The following is a 6,000-nucleotide window of genomic DNA, read 5'->3' as shown; positions in this document are numbered from 1 at the left end:
AGTTCACTTTCACCAAAAAAGCTGCCTATGCAGATATAGGGTGCCTGTAAATAAAAACAAGCTGTGGAGCTTTGACCAAAGTTGAATAATGCCCTCGCTATACGTGTAGGCCCTTTACGTACCTCATAAAGCCTAACTGGAAAAGTCCTAGGACATTGCTAAGTGATGCCTAGCTTATTTTGTTCACCTTCATCATCACAAGTTGGGCTCAGAGCTACTGCATCAGGGCAGGGTCGTCTTTAAGGCAGGGCAAAAGGGGAAGCTGCCCTGGGCCTTGTCATTGTTGTGGGGCCCAAAGCAGCTGCCTCATACTTGCCAACTATGCCAGTTTAAATTCCCTTATCCCTTTAAGTTTTAGTCCTGTGCTGTGTCCTGATATCTCAGTGTGAAGTGCTGCTACAAACGCTGCTCAGCTCTGCCCTATTGTTGTGTACAAATGACTCACCTGCAGACCACTTTTTCGTACAGATGCTATATTAAATTTAGTGGGGGAATGAGAGAGTTATATTGCTCTCATTCTTTGATTTGTTAAATTTGGCTGTCGCCAATTCTGGATTGTCCTGTGGGTCAGTCTGTACTCCAGAGATACAGTTTTATCTCTGAACGGGGTATTTCTGTGGCGGAGACCGTTGTTCAGGGTTCTTCCCGGGTTCCTGGTTCCAGGTGCGGCACCCACCTTTAGGGTGTGCACACATCACTGGCCCCACCACTATGGCCTACCAGGTCGGGGTCACGTGCTACGCGGAGTTCCTGACTCTAGGCTCTCATAGCCCGGAGCGACTGATGCTGCCAGGGAACCCCAGTGACTTGCTAGGTTCCCATCTTTATTGAGAAGATCCCAAGCTGGGTGCTGTTCGGTGGGGGATCGGTCTGAGGAGAACCCGGAGGCAGGTGATCCAATAGGGCTTGAACGAACCACCGGGGATCTGGGTGACCGGACACTGACAGGTTGCATTCAGACTGTCAGTCGGTGACCCAAAAAAGACATACTGGGAGGGTTCGCTCTACCGTCCAAACTTTCAAGCACCAGGCCTGTGGCAGAGGTCTCATCTTAACATCCTAATTTAGTCAGAGCCAAGTCGGTGGCAGAGACTTGTTCCTTCCCAGAAGTTCTAAGTAGCGCTCTGGCTGCCAGGCCTGTGAAAGGGGTCTGTCCAGGGGCACTTTACCCACTCCGGTGGGAGTGGCGACGATACGAATACAATTGTTGAAGGCAGGACTGCTTTCTCTATCCATAGCCTGATTCTGCAAAGTTATTCTTCTTTCACCAACCTATCCTGTCTACCTCAGATTGACATGTCGGTCGTGTTTGACCAGGAAATAAAGCATTGAAAACGTCAACCAACGGTCTGGACATTTTATTACTGCTCTCCTCACCATCATCACCCCTAGACACAACATAGAGGTAACTTAAACACGCCGATCCCAAATCTAACCAGCGTCTCCTCCGGGGGTAGTGCTACACATGTAAATAGCCGCCATTCATATGTAAATAATGGGAGCATTCATATGTACATAGCTAAGGCCGGTGGCATTCATATGTATATAAAGGTGGCATTCATATGTATATCATGCTGCTCTGCAGTGACGAGATGATGTGCTCTAACCTCTAGCAACCAATCAGTGAGCAGTGTTACTGTACAGTAATCTCTAGTGTAGCGCTACCCCCAGAGGAGCCGCTCGTTAGGTTTGGGACGGCATAATTATGTTACCTCTGTGATGTGTCTAGGGGTGATGATGATGGTGAAAGCAGTGATGGAATGTCCAGACAGTTGGTTGACGTTTTCAATGCTTTTAACACGACCAACAGTCAACTTGAGGTAGATAGAATAGGTTGGTGAAGAAGAATAAACTTTGCAGATTCAGGCTATGGATAGAAGAAGCAGTCCTGCCCCCAATGATTATGCTTGTCTCGTCGCCACTCCAGCCGGAGTGGGTAAAGTGCCCCTGGACAGGTCCCTCTCACAGGCCTGGCAGCCAGAGCGTCACTTAGAACTTCTGGGAAGGAACAGGTCTCTGCCACAGACCTGGCTCTAATTGGAACTTAGGATTTGTAAAGAGACCTCTGCCACAGGCCTAATACTACAGAACATGAACAGCAGAGCGAATCCTCCCTGTTAATAGTTAGCCTGAATCTCCCTCAGGTAGATTTCCTATGTTTGGGGTCACCGACTGACAGTTTGCAGCATACAACCTGTCAGTGTCCGGCCACCCAGATCCCCAATGGTTCGTCTAAGCCCTGTTGGATCACCTCAGACCGACTCCCCATCGAACAGCACAACTCGCTTGGGATCTTCATGATGAGGGGTGGGGAACCCAGTAAGTCATTGAGGTCCCTTGGCAGCATCAGTTGCTCCGGGCCATGAGGGCCCAGAGTCAGGAACTCCGTGTAGCACGTGCGCCCCGGCCTGATAGGCCATATTGCCGGGGCCCGTAATGTGCGCACACCCTAAAGGTGGGTGCCACACCTGGAACCAGGAATCCGCGAAGAACCCCACAAAATGGCGTCAGCCACAGAAATACCCTCCCCATAATGCCCTGCGAGGGAAACACTCCTCTGATTGGCTGCTGAGGAAAAGGCGCCTCCGCCTGGACCCCTCTGGCGCCACCTGCCTGCCAGAGATGAAACTGCATCTCTGGAGCACAGAATGACCCACAGGACAGTTCAGGGCTGGCAACAGCCGAATTTACACAAATCAAACATGGATGAGAGCAAATAAGTCTCTCATCCCACTAAATTTGACACAGCACCTGTACTGAAAAGTACACAGGCACTACACTAGCAACCAATCAACAAGAAGAAATCATGTGCTGTACCCTCTTGCAACTAATCAGTGAGCCATCATGTGTGCTGTAACCTCTAGCAACCAGTCAGTAATTGGTAATGATATGCTGTAACCTCTAGCAACCAATCACAGCCTGATCTGATACAGTAAACTGATTTTAAGTCTAGCTTATTGTATGTCTCAAAGCAGGTGGAGAGCAAAATTGCATGGGGGGGCCCCAAGAAATTTTTTGCCCAGGGTCCAATCAATAATAAAGATGGCCCTGCATCAGGGGAGAGTAAAAGCACGCAAGGGGCTTTCTCTGATTCAAACCCCCTCATGTGCTTTTTCTCTCCCCTGATTTGCCTTTAATGATCATTTTCCATAGACATCACAGAATGATAAAATGTACAATATTTTCTCCTAACATCTACTAAATTATTTATCTGTAATTTCTTTTGACAAAAGGATACATTGTATTCTCCTAACATCTATAAAAATTCATTATTTGTCATTTTTATTTACAAAAGATCCTCACCTGATACCTTTAATTTAATTTTAGGTCCAGATTAAACCCTCATTCACACTGAGCCAAGGTTCACTTTGGTACGATTTGGCATGCGATTTGACATGTCAAATCGCATGCCGAATCAGCCGCACCACCGTCTGAATCGGTGCAACACCAACTTTGTGGCGCTGCACCAATTCCCAAAAGTAGTTCCTGCGCTACTTTTGGTGACTAAGGGGGCGATAGCTCTTTTACTAGCGGCGGCTAGCCCGGTCTTCCTCATCGCCTTCTTCCCTCTTCTTTTCTTCCGATGTTGACTCGACGCTCCCTCCCGATGTAATGCCGGGTGTGCGGTGAGCAACGATTTATATAGGCCTCTTATGACGTCACACTCCCAGCATGCTCCGGGTGGTGACGACATAATTACCCCGCCCCCTTATGTCGTCACCATCCGGAGCATGCTGGGAGTGTGACGTCATAAGAGGCCTATATAAATCGTTGCGCACCGCACACCCGGCATTACAGCGGGAGGGAGCGTTGTGTCAACATCGGAAGAAAAGAAGAGGAAAGAAGGAGACGAGGAAGACCGGGCTAGCCGCCGCTAGTAAAAGAGCTTCAAAGAAGATAGCGGCGACCAGCCCCGAAGAAGGCACCGGAGAGCGGGAGAAGAACCGGGGAACACGGAGAGCAGAACAAGAGAGTGGAGAAGAAGAAAGAAGACCCCCAAAGTCAGAAGAAGACCCCCGGAGAGTGGAGAAGTCGGAAGAAGACCCCCGGAGCTGACTAATAAATGATTTTAAAAACCTGTGTAGTGTGTTTATTTTTTTGACACTTTTCCTCCAGGTGAATGGGTAGGGGTACGATGTACCCCCATACTCATTCACATAGGGTGGGGGGCTGGGATCTGGGGGCCCCTTATTAAAGGGGGCTCCCAGATTCGGATAAGCCCCCCACCCGCAGACCCGACAACCAACGGCCAGGGTTGTCGGGAAGGGGCCCTTGTCCTCATCAACATGGGGGGCAAGGTGATTTGGAGTGGGTTGTGCAGGGCCCCCCCTGCCACAAAGCACCCACCCCCCCATGTTGAGGGCATGCGGCCTGGTACGGCTCAGGAAGGGGGGGGCGCTTGCTTGTCCCCACCCCCTTTTCTGACTGGCCGGGCTGGTGCTCGGATAAGGGTCTGGTATGGATTTTGGGGGGGACCCTACGCCGTTTTTTCGGCGTAGGGGGTTGCCCCTAAAATCCATACCAGACCGAAGGGCCCGGTATGCTCATGAAGGGGGGACCCATGCTGTTTTTTTTTTTCTTAAAAAAATTGGCGTGGAGTTCCCCCTAATTATTGGGGGATCAAAGTCCCATCCCTGCTCATTGATGTCGTACCTCAAGTTGTGGGGCAAAGTCGGATCCACAGTCGTATAACTGTCTTGTCAAAATCGCGACCGCAAATTTGTGGTAAAATCGCACGACTTTAAAGTCGCATAAGTGTGAAAGGGGCCTAAGTTGATGAGGGAATCAAGACATTGCTTAATCTATGGCCTGCTTTAGCTGACCAGGGCTATATACTTTTATTATTATTATTATACAGGACAGTTTACACAGTGCTTTACTACATTAGGGCAAACAGTACAGTTACAATACAATTCAATACAGGAGGAATCAGAGGGGCCTGCTCGTTAGAGCTTACAATCTAAAAGGGAGGGTTAAGTGATACAAAAGGTGATAACTATGGGGAGTAGGCTGATGGAGAAAATAAAAGTACAGTTGTTAAGGTGGAGGCAGGATAGGCTTCTCTGAAAAGAAAAGTTTTCAGGGAACACCTAAAAGTGGATAGAGTATAAGATAGTTGGACAGATTGGGATAGGGAAATCCAAAGGATGGGAGAGGCTTGGGGGAAGTCCTGGAAGTGAGCATGGGAGGAGGTGACAAGGGAACTAGAGAGCAGAAGATCTTTGGAGGAATGAAGATAACAATTTGGTTGGTATTTTGAGACAAGGTTAGTGATGTAGCTGGGGGCTGAGTTGTGGATAGCTTTGTAAGTTATTGTTACTTGACGTGATTGTAGCCGTATTAGTGCAATTGTGACAGAGAAAATTGAGTACTGTCCGTGATACTTTTTTTTATTTGCAGCAACATACAATTTTTCAGAACAAGCTTTTGTGGTATGTCCCCTTCTTCAACGTCCAAGCAGTACTCGTAAGTTATTGTTAGAATTTTGAATTTAATTCTTTGGGTGAGTGGCAGCTAATGGAGGGATTGGCAGAGAGGGGATGAGTCTGGCAGCAGCATTCATGATGGCCTGAATAGGGGATAGCCTCTTTAAAGGTAAGATAATGAGGAGGGAGTTGAAGTAATGAAGGCAAGAGCTAACACGGGAGTGAATTAGGAGCTTTGTGGTGTCATTGTTAGGAAGGGGCTTTTTTTTTTAGATATTTGCGGAGGTTGAGGCAGCAAGCTTTGGAAAATTATTGGATATGGGGCCAAAAGGAGAGCTCAGAGTTCAAGATAACACCTAGCACCCTGGCAAGTGGGGATGGCTTGATGGTTGTGCCATTTTTGCGTCCGGCCCCTAATCTACATGCAGGGTGCCAAACGCATGGAATCCAATGTTTTATTTTTAGAAACACATGATTAGAGTCAGAGGCTCTAAGTGGCTTCAAAAAGGGTGGGCTCGGGGAGCAGAGCACTGCGCCCGGAGCCCACCCAGTTGTGGACATTCGCTAATGTCTT

Source organism: Rana temporaria, chromosome 3 (assembly GCF_905171775.1).
Source record: "Rana temporaria chromosome 3, aRanTem1.1, whole genome shotgun sequence".
NCBI classification, from domain to species: domain Eukaryota; kingdom Metazoa; phylum Chordata; class Amphibia; order Anura; family Ranidae; genus Rana; species Rana temporaria.
The sequence above is the reverse complement of the archived record's forward strand: the minus strand, read 5'-3'. Positions refer to the sequence as shown.